This window comes from Pseudophryne corroboree, chromosome 1 (assembly GCF_028390025.1).
Source record: "Pseudophryne corroboree isolate aPseCor3 chromosome 1, aPseCor3.hap2, whole genome shotgun sequence".
Taxonomy (NCBI): Eukaryota; Metazoa; Chordata; class Amphibia; order Anura; family Myobatrachidae; genus Pseudophryne; species Pseudophryne corroboree.
This window is the reverse complement of record NC_086444.1, coordinates 133,874,738-133,890,222: the sequence shown is the minus strand read 5'-3', so window position 1 is coordinate 133,890,222 and position 15,485 is coordinate 133,874,738. Positions and strand designations below refer to the sequence as shown.

The 15,485-nt window shown below is 44.1% G+C and overlaps 1 pseudogene; it reads left to right on the top strand.

Annotated features, from left to right (window-relative positions):
- Window positions 1–806: 806 nt before the first annotated feature.
- Window positions 807–925, top strand: LOC134934730 (5S ribosomal RNA; annotated as a pseudogene).
- Window positions 926–15,485: the final 14,560 nt, after the last annotated feature.

The following is a 15,485-nucleotide window of genomic DNA, read 5'->3' as shown; positions in this document are numbered from 1 at the left end:
CTGCTGCATCTGACCTTTTGAGTATCCTTGGCATTTTTTTGCCAACATTAATATCCATTGTATTTGACTTTATGTGTATATGGGTTCCTTTTTCCAACACAAGTCATTATTTTGATAATTTTTTGTCATAGGCACCTACTCAGTATGATAAAAACCTTTCTTGCTGCATGGATAATATATTTCACAGGTAGTAGTTATACACACACATATGATAAGGTCTTTTTGTGTATAACCTAGCTCATTCATTTGAGTGACGAGGGTGATTCTAATCCCTTTGTATTACAGGATCATATCTGCCTTAGTTAATATACTTTATCACATGTGTTTATTTGGCTATCCACAATCACCTACTACCTGATTTTGATTCATAACAGCTGTACTCAGTACTTCCTAACAGATGCACCTATTTCCACTTACAACTACGTAAGGGTTAGTATTTCTTCATATATTTAGATTTAGATTGGCTTTATGCAAAGAATGTATAGACAGCTTGCTTTTTGCTTTTGAAGCTATCTGATTCCTTTCCTTTCCATTCGACATTTGTTCTCCAAATAATGAATGGTCTTTTAACTTCATAAAGTCCAATCCTCATATTTTTTTTCCCCTCCCCCTTTCCCCCCCCCCTTTTTTCCCTATCTGGCTATTGTCGAGTGGACTCTCATCCCCGATCCAGGGTATACGGCGCCACTGTGTGACAGCCGCTTTTCCTTGCCTAACGAGGAAAGTAGATCCACGCACTACACTTTCTATCCTTTCTATCATTCTATATTTTCATATATAGGTGCACTCTCATTGGTAGATATCTTTCCTACTATCATACCACGCTGCTTATGCCCAATCTCGTCCAATCTTGGAAGCTAAACAGCGTCGGGCTGGGTTAGTACCACGAGAGGAGACTCCCTGGGAATACCCGGTGTTGTAGGATAGGAACTATTCCCCTTCCTCTGAAGGGTGGACACCAACAGCAGTATCACCACTGAATATACTTATTTCTGCCATCCTTTTCTATATCACTCTTCATGAGGACATAGTTTCCATTAGCATTACTAGACTTACAATCTAAAACTATGACATTTGAATTTATGGGTAACCAACAAAGTGTATAGCATTGACCTAATCAAAGTGGTCTTTCTATGACAAAATATGCACACTGACCTCCTCCTTGGGTCCCATTAATACAGAATATCTGTACTGGTCAGGAGAAACGGCTGTCAGACTGTCTAGTGTCTGCAACCTTTCTAATCTTTCTCTCAGGATTCACAGACCAGAACATTCCCTATATATATATATATATATATATATATATATATATATATATTATTATCTTTTTGCATTTTTTGTGCACTTTCTCTATTGGATCGTAGAAGGGTATTTGTTTTAACTACTCAATAAAATAATGTTTTAACATAATCTTTTTCCAATTGAAGAATTTTTCTTCTCCTTTCTTTTTCTTTTTCCAAGAGTGCGCCCACACAAGAGCTTTCTTTCTCTCCCACTGCCAGTACATGTACTCTCTAGCTCTGGGCGCACCACCAAGAAGGACTATTATTGAAAGAACGTATCTCTCTTTCTTATAGTTTAATTGTCCGCCTTTGGTTTTCGACAATATTATAAACAACCGATTTCATACCAGTGCCCAGTCACTCCTTTTCTTTGTACATGCCCCTGTTCACGTCGCACAGCCCACCATTAGGGATGCCTGCCCCCGCAGCAACGCTCATTTTCCTCCCTGAAAATGGAGAGTTGCCACCCAGTGACCGCCTCTGCCTGATTGACAGGCAGAGGCAACGGCATTTTCTATGGCTCCCCGCAGAAAATGTGGATGCATGCGCAGTAGGGCCCGCTGCGCATGTGCCCGCGGCACCCCCGCAAAAATTCAGTCCGGACCGTGATTAGTGGAAGCAGAACTAGTGGACTGTTCCTGAGAACTGGTGCTTGCAGGTTTTCTGGACTTACTTCTGGTGCCTCTAGCCGCATTGGAGGCACCTCTGGCTTTAGATCGAAATCTGTGAGACCAAAAGGACTGGACAGACGGCCCGGATAGGAGCGTTGCGCCAGCGGGGCCCCAGAGTGGAGACCCGTGGATTTCACAGCCGTAACTTTCGAAATACAGGTATCCAATTCAACCCCAAAAAGCCATTCCCCAGAAAAGGGAAGGGATTCCACACTACAGTACGTTTGGATTCTGTGTCTGCAATTCACTGATGCAACCACAAGGCCCTGCGCGCCGACACTGCCAATGCAAAAGCCCGAGCATTAATGTTCCCCATCTCCTTGAGTGAATCACAGAGGACACGTGTAGTGTCCTGAATGTGTTTTAGGAGAATCACCATAGTAACTAAGGGCATATCTCCGAGAGGCCCCTCTGAATCTGAATGGCCCAGGAATGAATGGCATGGGTCATTCAGCAACCCGCAATGACCGGTCTTTGTGATATACCAGCTGCCATGTATATAGACTTTAGGGTAGTTTCTATCTTCCTATCCCTAGGATCCTTCATGGTAAAGGAGCCAGGGGCATGCAGCACTGCCTTCTTAGAAAGGTGAGAGACTGATACATTCACCCCAGGGGGTTCCTCCCCAAATTTTCTGCCTTCAGGAGCAAAACTTTTTGGACACTTGGAATTTTTTGTCTGGATTTTTTCAGGCTTTTTTGAATAGGTCATCTAACTTTGTAGAGTCAGGGAAAGTGACATTAGACTTGTTTTGTATAAAGAAAAATTACTGCTGTGACGCAGCATCCTCTTAAGTGAGCTTTAACATGTCCTGTATAGCCAGAATTAGGGGTTCCATACCCTGAGCAGAATCAGGATCCCCGCTACTGGGATCCAGGTCATCCCCATCCTCCTGTATATCATCATCTGTATTATCATCATCTGTATCAGAGAGTAGAGCAGGTAAACCACGCTTCTGTGGACCTGCATGAGAGAGGGGGTTGTACACCTACCCTAGCAGCTAAATCTGCCACAGCTTGTTGTAGTACCTGAGTCTTCTGCACATTAGCAGTGAGCTGTGATGACATATCTGACATCATAGTTTTAAGAAAGCCTAACCAGTGGGGCTCTGGATAGTTTTAAGAGAGCCTAACCAGTGGGGCTCTGGACCCTCTCCCCCTGACCCTTCACTGATTTGTGGAGATTGACTGCATTGTTCACATGAAACAAAATCAGTAGATAATGGAGAAAATGTGGTGTGACATACACTGCACAGTTTGTGTTTACCCATGTTTCACAGTAAGCACAACAACATAAACATAGACACAGACAGTGATATTGCAAACCTGCCCTACTGTATATGAGAGGAGACATAGAGAGAGAGAGGGCACCAGCACACACTGAGCTGCACAGCCCCAGTGAGGCTGTCAGCTCACTACAGTATAACACTGTAAACACTAACAATTTGTATCCTAAATAGGATTTATATAGTGTACACAAGCGGTTCTCCCCCTTTGCTACACCCTGTACCAGATATCCAGCGTGTCTGAGGATCAGGAAGCGCTGTGTGTGCTGTCTGTGCTGCAGTAAGCAGAGGAAGGCGCCAAAATGCCTCATGTCCCGCTCGGAGGTAGCTCCGCCCCCTTCCGGAGACACCTAATAGTATTATACTGCAAAGTCTCCGTTTTTGCTCAAAACCTCAGAACAAGTGCTTAGTCAAGCGTTTGTGCCAGTTTCCACATGGGGTATCTTAGCAGGACACCCCCCGGGATGGTCCCATATGCCACGCCCATGGTCAGCCGCGCTTTGAACTGAGGGACCCCCCTAGCAGGGCCCCCGGTTTGTACTCACTACCGATGTCACCTTCAGGCAGCGTTAGTGGTGTGCGGCATGCTGCGGCTGTGACAGCTAAGGCGCAGTGCCCCATTGAACAACAACCCCTCAGGACGGTGGTCCTGCAGCAGGGAAGCGGCTCTGTGCCTCGTAAGGCTGGTGACCGTCCCCCCTAACTCCCAAGGTGCAGGTATGCTGTTGCCCAAACAGTATACCGAAAATACGAAAAGAAAACAAAGAAATTGAAGAAACTCTGGAGTTTAGAGATGTGTATCCTCTCCTGAGGGCACTTTTTTCTAAACTGCCTGTGGGATGGGGCATAGAGGGGAGGAGCCAGCATACCCAGTTGAAGAAATGTAAAGTGCACTGGCTCCTTTGGACCCCGTCTATACCCCATCGTACTAGATTACCCCAATATCCCTTATGGATGCTAGATAAATAAATACTAATACTACTAATTGTAGTGCCCCCAGTTTAAATGAAAAATATACGCTGTCCCTTTGTATAAAATAATAAATAGTGGTGGTAGGTTCATAAAGAAAGAAATATTGGTCAGATAAAAATAAACAGGTGTGTTCACTATAATCAACACCTAATATGTTCTTTGCTTCCTCCTCTAATCATAATGAAATCCATAAAGTCTGCAAGCGTGCTACAAGTGACTAATGGCCTAATTCAAGATTGATTGCAAAAGCAAAATCTTCCTCTAATGGGCAAAACCATGTGCACTGCAGGTGGGGCAGCTATAACATATGCAGAGAGAATTAGATTTGGGTGGGGTGCGTTCAAACTGAAATCTAAATTGCAGTGTAAAAATAAAGCAGCCAGTATTTACCCTGCACAGAAACAATATAACCCACCCAAATCTAACTCTTTCTGTACATGTTACATCTGCCCCTCCCCCTCCTGCAGTGCACATGGGGGGTAATTCCAAGTTGATCGCAGCAGGATTTTTTATAGCAATTGGGCAAACCATGTGCACTGCAGGGGAGGCAGATATAACATGTGCAGAGAGAGTTAGATTTGGGTGGGGTGTGTTCAATCTGCAATCTAATTTGCAGTGTAAAAATAAAGCAGCCAGTATTTACCCTGCACAGAAATAAAATAACCCACCCAAATCTAACTCTTTCTGCACATGTTATATCTGCCTCCCCTGCAGTGCACATGGTTTTGCCCAATTGCTTTCAAAAATCCTGCTGCGATCAACTTGGAATTACCCCCATGACTTTTCCCATTAGAGGAAGATTTTGCTTTTGCAATCAACCTTGAATTAAGCCCTAAATGCACTGTTGCTCATGTGAAAACTGGAAGTTGTAGTACCACAAAAATGGCCACTGTATTTAAACACTTTAGCCAAGGTACCTACCATCCATGGGGACCAAGAGATGCCCAGTGCTACTTAGCATTGGGCAGGTAAACTGCAGGTATGGGGTGTACATTTATGTGAAATGAATTTGATAGCAACAGACATCAGAGTATGTATCAGACAGTATAACCAACATGGCTACCACGGGGAACTTCTGGGTCAGAGACCAAACAGCATGAGATCACTTCCAATGATAACAAGAGGTACATCTACATGGGCGCCTCTATTTCTGGTAGTGATGAGCGGGTTCGGTTCCTCGGAATCCGACCCGCCCGAACTTCACCTTTTTTTTACACGGGTCCGAGCGACTCGGATCCTCCCGCCTTGCTCGGTTAACCCGAGCGCGCCCGAACGTCATCATCCCGCTGTCGGATTCTCGCGAGACTCGGATTCTATATAAGGAGCCGCGCGTCGCCGCCATTTTCACACGTGCATTGAGATTGATAGGGAGAGGACGTGGCTGGCGTCCTCTCCGTAATAGAAAAGACTAAGAGTGACATTGTTATAATTGTGGGGAGGATTGGGGACGGGGAGCAGCTGTTAGGGAGTACAGTGCAGGGTTTTGATTATACCACCAGTGATTTTAATCCTTTGTTTCTCTGCCTGAAAAAAAACGCTCCACCATATCTGTGGCTGTGCTCACTCAGTGTGCTGCACTGCTGCATGATATATCTGTGCTGAGTGCACTGCTCTGCTCACACTGCCTAATTGTGGGGACTAGGGAGCAGTTATAGCAGGAGTACAGTGCACAGTTTTGCTGACAGTGACCACCAGTCCAGTATACGTTTGTCTGCCTGAAAAACACTGTGGTGTTTTTTTTTTCTTTCTTCATACTAGTTTAGCAGTCTGCTGACAGTGTCCACCAGGTCCGTTATACAGTATATTATATATATAAGCACTAAGCAGCAGTACGGTAGGCCACGGCTGTACCTACCTCTGTGTCATCAGTGCATTCGTCGTCCATAAGTATAAGTAATACTATACTATCCATCCATCTACATTGTATACCTGTGGTGTTTTTTTTTCTTTCGTCATACTAGTTTAGCAGTCTGCTGACAGTGTCCACCAGGTCCGTTATACAGTATATTATATATATAAGCACTAAGCAGCAGTACGGTAGGCCACGGCTGTACCTACCTCTGTGTCGTCAGTGCACTCGTCGTCCATAAGTATAAGTAATACTATACTATCCATCCATCTACATTGTATACCTGTGGTGTTTTTTTTTTCTTTCTTCATACTAGTTTAGCAGTCTGCTGACAGTGTCCACCAGGTCCGTTATACAGTATATTATATATATAAGCACTAAGCAGCAGTACGGTAGGCCACGGCTGTACCCAGTGGCGGATCTAGACTTAACTCTTAGGGGGGGGCGGTTTAAGAATGATGACTCCTCCCCCTAATCATAGCCCCTCCCACTTAGTAATGCCCTTCCCGTTCGCTTCTAAAATTTCCTATTGTTGCCATTACTAATAAAATGTTGCCAGTTAGTGGAGAGAACCCTGCGCACTGGTGATACAGACTGGCGAATCGCCATTCCTTCCATCAGGGGTGGTAGAGGATAAGACAGTAGGGCAATTTAAACATGCATGGGATAGACATAAGGATCTCCTTACAAAGAAATAAGGATCAGATAAGGTTAGAGATAAAAAAAAAGTAAAAAAAAAAAGGGGCAGACTAGATGGGCCAAGTGGTTCTTATCTGCCGACAAATTCTGTTTCTACAGCACACAGAATGAGCCGAAATTCACATTATAGCACACTGAATGAGCCGACATTCACATTATAGCACACTGTATGAGCTGAAATTCACATCATAGCACACTGAATGAGCCGAAATTCACATTGTAGCACACTGTATGAGCCGAAATTCACATTATAGCACACAGAATGAGCTAAAATTCACATTAAAGTACACAGTATGATCCGAAATTCACATTATAGCACACTGAATGAGCCGAAATTCACATCATAGCACACTGAATGAGCCGAAATTCACATCATAGCACACTGAATGAGCCGAAATTCACATTATAGCACACTGAATGAGCCGAAATTCACATTGTAGCACACTGAATGAGCCGAAATTCACATTATAGCACACTGAATGAGCCGAAATTCACATTGTAGCACACTGAATGAGCCGAAATTCACATGATAGCACACTGAATGAGCCGAAATTCACATCATAGCACACTGTATGAGCCGAAATTCACATTATAGCACACTGAATGAGCCGAAATTCACATTGTAGCACACTGAATGAGCCGAAATTCACATTATAGCACACTGAATGAGCCGAAATTCACATTGTAGCACACTGAATGAGCCGAAATTCACATGATAGCACGCAGAATGAGGGAAAATTCACGATAGCACGCAGAATGAGGGAAAAATCACATTATAGCACACTGTATGAGGCAAAAATGACGTTATAGCACGCAGAATGAGACGAAATTGACATTATAGCACGCAGAATGAGGCAAAATTCACATGATAGCACGCAGAATGAGGGAAAAATCACATTATAGCACACTGTATGAGACAAAAATGACGTTATAGCACGCAGAATGAGCCGAAATTGACATTATAGCACGCAGAATGAGGCAAAATTCACATGATAGCACGCAGAATGAGGGAAAAATCACATTATAGCACACTGTATGAGGCAAAAATTACATAGCACACAGAATCTAGGCAAAATTCAGCCAAATAATGCAGGGAGAAGAGAAGGGGGGGGGGAAATGGGAGACACACTCACAAACACTCACTCACACACACTCACTCACACACACACACACTCCCACCTCATAGATGGAGGCCGGGCCCGCCAGGATATTGGGAACGGGGTGCAGAGCGGTGCAGCGCTGCGGAGGACGAAGACAGAGAGAGAGCGTCCTGACGCGCGTACAAGAAGGAGGGGGCGTGGTCAGAACAGAGGTCGCTGTACGCGAGTCAGGACGCTCCTCTCTCTCCTCGTCCCCCGCCGCGCTGCACCGCTGTCCACCCCGTTCCCAATACCGCGCCGGGACCCGGCCTCCATCCCGGTGCCGGTATATGTAGCGGGGGCGTTCGCCCTAATCGCCCCCCGCTAAATCCGCCACTGGCTGTACCTACCTCTGTGTCGTCAGTGCACTCGTCGTCCATAAGTATAAGTAATACTATACTATCCATCCATCTACATTGTATACCTGTGGTGTTTTTTTTTTTCTTTCTTCATACTAGTTTAGCAGTCTGCTGACAGTGTCCACCAGGTCCGTTATACAGCATATTATATATATAAGCACTAAGCAGCAGTACGGTAGGCCACGGCTGTACCTACCTCTGTGTCGTCAGTGCACTCGTCGTCCATAAGTATAAGTAATACTATACTATCCATCCATCTACATTGTATACCTGTGGTGTTTTTTTTTTCTTTCTTCATACTAGTTTAGCAGTCTGCTGACAGTGTCCACCAGGTCCGATATACAGTATATTATATATATAAGCACTAAGCAGCAGTACGGTAGGCCACGGCAGTACCTACCTCTGTGTCGTCAGTGCACTCATCGTCCATAAGTATAAGTAATACTATACTATCCATCCATCTACATTGTATACCTGTGGTGGTTTTTTTTTTATTTCTTCATACTAGTTTAGCAGTCTGCTGACAGTGTCCACCAGGTCCGTTATACAGTATATTATATATATAAGCACTAAGCAGCAGTACGGTAGGCCACGGCTGTACCTACCTCTGTGTCGTCAGTGCACTCGTCGTCCATAAGTATAAGTAATACTATACTATCCATCCATCTACATTGTATACCTGTGGTGTTTTTTTTTTCTTTCGTCATACTAGTTTAGCAGTCTGCTGACAGTGTCCACCAGGTCCGTTATACAGTATATTATATATATAAGCACTAAGCAGCAGTACGGTAGGCCACGGCTGTACCTACCTCTGTGTCGTCAGTGCACTCGTCGTCCATAAGTATAAGTAATACTATACTATCCATCCATCTACATTGTATACCTGTGGTGTTTTTTTTTTCTTTCTTCATACTAGTTTAGCAGTCTGCTGACAGTGTCCACCAGGTCCATTATACAGTATATTATATATATAAGCACTAAGCAGCAGTACGGTAGGCCACGGCTGTACCTACCTCTGTGTCGTCAGTGCACTCATCGTCCATAAGTATAAGTAATACTATACTATCCATCCATCTACATTGTATACCTGTGGTGGCTTTTAGTTGTGCGCAAAATATGGAGAACAAAAATGTGGAGGTTAAAAAAATAGGGAAAGATCAAAATCCACTTCCACCTCGTGCTGAAGCTGCTGCCACTAGTCATGGCCGAGACGATGAAATGCCATCAACGTCGTCTGCCAAGGCCGATGCCCAATTTCATAGTACAGAGCATGTAAAATCCAAAACACAAAAGATCAGTAAAAAAAATGACCCAAAAATCAAAATTAAAAGCGTCTGAGGAGAAGCGTAAACTTGCCAATATGCCATTTACGACACGGAGTGGCAAGGAACGGCTGAGGCCCTGGCCTATGTTCATGGCTAGTGGTTCAGCTTCACATGAGGATGGAAGCACTCATCCTCTCGCTAGAAAAAAGAAAAGACTTGCGGCAAAAGCACAGCAAAGAACTGTGCGTTCTTCGAAATCACAAATCCCAAAGGACAGTCCAATTGTGTCGGTTGCGATGCCTGACCTTCCCAACACTGGACGGGAAGAGCTTGCGCCTTCCACCATTTGCACGCCCCCTGCAAGTGTTGAGAGGAGCACCGGCAGTCCAGTTCCTGATAGTGAAATTGAAGATGTCAGTGTTGAAGTACACCAGGATGAGGATATGGGTGTTGCTGGCGCTGGGGAGGAAATTGACAAGGAGGATTCTGATGGTGAGGTGGTTTGTTTAAGTCAGGCACCCGGGGAGACACCTGTTGTCCGTGGGAGGAATATGGCCATTGACATGCCTTGTGAAAATACCAAAAAAATCAGCTCTTCAGTGTGGAAGTATTTCAACAGAAATGCGGACAACAGGTGTCAAGCCGTGTGTTGCCTTTGTCAAGCTGTAATAAGTAGGGGTAAGGACGTTAACCACCTCGGAACATCCTCCCTTATACGTCACCTGCAGCGCATTCATAATAAGTTAGTGACAAGTTCAAAAACTTTGGACGACAGCGGAAGCAGTCCACTGACCAGTAAATCCCTTCCTCTTGTAACCAAGCTCGCGCAAACCACACCACCAACTCCCTCAGTGTCAATTTCCTCCTTACCCAGGAAAGCCAATAGTCCTGCAGGCCATGTCACTGGCAAGTCTGACGAGTCCTCTCCTGCCTGGGATTCCTCCGATGCATCCTTGAGTGTAACGCCTACTGCTGCTGGCGCTGCTGCTGCTGGGAGTCGATCGTCATCCCAGAGGGGAAGTCGGAAGACCACTTGTACTACTTCCAGTAAGCAATGACTGTCCAACAGTCCTTTGCGAGGAAGATGAAATATCACAGCAGTCATCCTGTTGCAAAGCGGATAACTGAGGCCTTGACAACTATGTTGGTGTTAGACGTGCGTCCGGTATCCGCCGTTAGTTCACAGGGAACTAGACAATTTCTTGAGGTAGTGTGCCCCCGTTACCAAATACCATCTAGGTTCCACTTCTCTAGGCAGGCGATACCGAGAATGTACACGGACGTCAGAAAAAGACTCACCAGTGTCCTAAAAAATGCAGTTGTACCCAATGTCCACTTAACCACGGACATGTGGACTAGTGGAGCAGGGCAGACTCAGGACTACATGACTGTGACAGCCCACTGGGTAGATGTATTGCCTCCTGCTGCAAGAACAGCAGTGGCGGCACCAGTAGCAGCATCTCGCAAACGCCAACTCGTTCCTAGGCAGGCTACGCTTTGTATCACCGCTTTCCAGAATACGCACACAGCTGAAAACTAGAGATGAGCGGGTTCGGTTTCTCTGAAACCGAACCCGCACGAACTTCATGTTTTTTTCACGGGTCCGAGCAGACTCGGATCCTCCCGCCTTGCTCGGTTAACCCGAGCGCGCCCGAACGTCATCATGACGCTGTCGGATTCTCGCGAGACTCGGATTCTATATAAGGAGCCGCGCGTCGCCGCCATTTTCACACGTGCATTGAGATTGATAGGGAGAGGACGTGGCTGGCGTCCTCTCCATTAGAAATTAGATTAGAAGAGAGAGAGAGATTGTGCAGAGTCAGACAGAGTTTACCACAGTGACCAGTGCAGTTGTTGTTAGTTAACTTTTATTTATTTTAATATATCCGTTCTCTGCTATATCCGTTCTCTGCCTGAAAAAAAACGATACACAGCAGCAGCCAGTCACACAGTGTGACTCAGTCTGTGTGCACTCAGCTCAGCCCAGTGTGCTGCACATCAATGTATAAAAGGCAAAGCTTATAATAATTGTGGGGGAGACTGGGGAGCACTGCAGGTTGTTATAGCAGGAGCCCCCAGGAGTACATAATATTATATTAATTTAAAATTAAACAGTGCACACTTTTGCTGCAGGAGTGCCACTGCCAGTGTGACTAGTGGTGACCAGTGCCTGACCACCAGTATAGTAGTATATTGTTGTATGTATTGTATACTATCTCTTTATCAACCAGTCTATATTAGCAGCAGACACAGTACAGTGCGGTAGTTCACGGCTGTGGCTACCTCTGTGTCGGCAGTCGGAACTCGGCAGGCAGTCCGTCCATCCATAATTGTATTACAATATATACCACCTAACCGTGGTATTTTTTTTTCTTTCTTTATACCGTCGTCATAGTGTCATACTAGTTGTTACGAGTATACTACTATCTCTTTATCAACCAGTGTACAGTGCGGTAGTTCACGGCTGTGGCTACCTCTGTGTCGGCAGTCGGCAGGCAGTCCGTCCATCCATAATTGTATTATTATTATAATATATACCACCTAACCGTGGTTTTTTTTTCATTCTTTATACCGTCATAGTGTCATACTAGTTGTTACGAGTATACTACTATCTCTTTATCAACCAGTGTACAGTGCGGTAGTTCACGGCTGTGGCTACCTCTGTGTCGGCAGTCGGCAGGCAGTCCGTCCATCCATAATTGTATTATTATTATAATATATACCACCTAACCGTGGTTTTTTTTCATTCTTTATACCGTCGTCATAGTGTCATACTAGTTGTTACGAGTATACTACTATCTCTTTATCAACCAGTGTACAGTGCGGTAGTTCACGGCTGTGGCTACCTCTGTGTCGGCAGTCGGCAGGCAGTCCGTCCATCCATAATTGTATTATTATTATAATATATACCACCTAACCGTGGTTTTTTTTTCATTCTTTATACCGTCGTCATAGTGTCATACTAGTTGTTACGAGTATACTACTATCTCTTTATCAACCAGTGTACAGTGCGGTAGTTCACGGCTGTGGCTACCTCTGTGTCGGCAGTCGGCAGGCAGTCCGTCCATCCATAATTGTATTATTATTATAATATATACCACCTAACCGTGGTTTTTTTTTCATTCTTTATACCGTCGTCATAGTGTCATACTAGTTGTTACGAGTATACTACTATCTCTTTATCAACCAGTGTACAGTGCGGTAGTTCACGGCTGTGGCTACCTCTGTGTCGGCAGTCGGCAGGCAGTCCGTCCATCCATAATTGTATTATTATTATAATATATACCACCTAACCGTGGTTTTTTTTTCATTCTTTATACCGTCGTCATAGTGTCATACTAGTTGTTACGAGTATACTACTATCTCTTTATCAACCAGTGTACAGTGCGGTAGTTCACGGCTGTGGCTACCTCTGTGTCGGCAGTCGGCAGGCAGTCCGTCCATCCATAATTGTATTATTATTATAATATATACCACCTAACCGTGGTTTTTTTTTCATTCTTTATACCGTCATAGTGTCATACTAGTTGTTACGAGTATACTACTATCTCTTTATCAACCAGTGTACAGTGCGGTAGTTCACGGCTGTGGCTACCTCTGTGTCGGCAGTCGGCAGGCAGTCCATCCATCCATAATTGTATTATTATTATAATATATACCACCTAACCGTGGTTTTTTTTTCATTCTTTATACCGTCGTCATAGTGTCATACTAGTTGTTACGAGTATACTACTATCTCTTTATCAACCAGTGTACAGTGCGGTAGTTCACGGCTGTGGCTACCTCTGTGTCGGCAGTCGGCAGGCAGTCCGTCCATCCATAATTGTATTATTATTATAATATATACCACCTAACCGTGGTTTTTTTTTCATTCTTTATACCGTCGTCATAGTGTCATACTAGTTGTTACGAGTATACTACTATCTCTTTATCAACCAGTGTACAGTGCGGTAGTTCACGGCTGTGGCTACCTCTGTGTCGGCAGTCGGCAGGCAGTCCGTCCATCCATAATTGTATTATTATTATAATATATACCACCTAACCGTGTTTTTTTTTTCATTCTTTATACCGTCGTCATAGTGTCATACTAGTTGTTACGAGTATACTACTATCTCTTTATCAACCAGTGTACAGTGCGGTAGTTCACGGCTGTGGCTACCTCTGTGTCGGCAGTCGGCAGGCAGTCCGTCCATCCATAATTGTATTATTATTATAATATATACCACCTAACCGTGGTTTTTTTTTCATTCTTTATACCGTCGTCATAGTGTCATACTAGTTGTTACGAGTATACTACTATCTCTTTATCAACCAGTGTACAGTGCGGTAGTTCACGGCTGTGGCTACCTCTGTGTCGGCAGTCGGCAGGCAGTCCGTCCATCCATAATTGTATTATTATTATAATATATACCACCTAACCGTGGTTTTTTTTTCATTCTTTATACCGTCGTCATAGTGTCATACTAGTTGTTACGAGTATACTACTATCTCTTTATCAACCAGTGTACAGTGCGGTAGTTCACGGCTGTGGCTACCTCTGTGTCGGCAGTCGGCAGGCAGTCCGTCCATCCATAATTGTATTATTATTATAATATATACCACCTAACCGTGGTTTTTTTTTCATTCTTTATACCGTCGTCATAGTGTCATACTAGTTGTTACGAGTATACTACTATCTCTTTATCAACCAGTGTACAGTGCGGTAGTTCACGGCTGTGGCTACCTCTGTGTCGGCAGTCGGCAGGCAGTCCGTCCATCCATAATTGTATTATTATTATAATATATACCACCTAACCGTGGTTTTTTTTTTCATTCTTTATACCGTCATAGTGTCATACTAGTTGTTACGAGTATACTACTATCTCTTTATCAACCAGTGTACAGTGCGGTAGTTCACGGCTGTGGCTACCTCTGTGTCGGCAGTCGGCAGGCAGTCCGTCCATCCATAATTGTATTATTATTATAATATATACCACCTAACCGTGGTTTTTTTTTCATTCTTTATACCGTCGTCATAGTGTCATACTAGTTGTTACGAGTATACTACTATCTCTTTATCAACCAGTGTACAGTGCGGTAGTTCACGGCTGTGGCTACCTCTGTGTCGGCAGTCGGCAGGCAGTCCGTCCATCCATAATTGTATTATTATTATAATATATACCACCTAACCGTGGTTTTTTTTTCATTCTTTATACCGTCGTCATAGTGTCATACTAGTTGTTACGAGTATACTACTATCTCTTTATCAACCAGTGTACAGTGCGGTAGTTCACGGCTGTGGCTACCTCTGTGTCGGCAGTCGGCAGGCAGTCCGTCCATCCATAATTGTATTATTATTATAATATATACCACCTAACCGTGGTTTTTTTTTCATTCTTTATACCGTCGTCATAGTGTCATACTAGTTGTTACGAGTATACTACTATCTCTTTATCAACCAGTGTACAGTGCGGTAGTTCACGGCTGTGGCTACCTCTGTGTCGGCAGTCGGCAGGCAGTCCGTCCATCCATAATTGTATTATTATTATAATATATACCACCTAACCGTGGTTTTTTTTTCATTCTTTATACCGTCGTCATAGTGTCATACTAGTTGTTACGAGTATACTACTATCTCTTTATCAACCAGTGTACAGTGCGGTAGTTCACGGCTGTGGCTACCTCTGTGTCGGCAGTCGGCAGGCAGTCCGTCCATCCATAATTGTATTATTATTATAATATATACCACCTAACCGTGGTTTTTTTTTCATTCTTTATACCGTCGTCATAGTGTCATACTAGTTGTTACGAGTATACTACTATCTCTTTATCAACCAGTGTACAGTGCGGTAGTTCACGGCTGTGGCTACCTCTGTGTCGGCAGTCGGCAGGCAGTCCGTCCATCCATAATTGTATTATTATTATAATATATACCACCTAACCGTGGTTTTTTTTTCATTCTTTATACCGTCGTCATAGTGTCA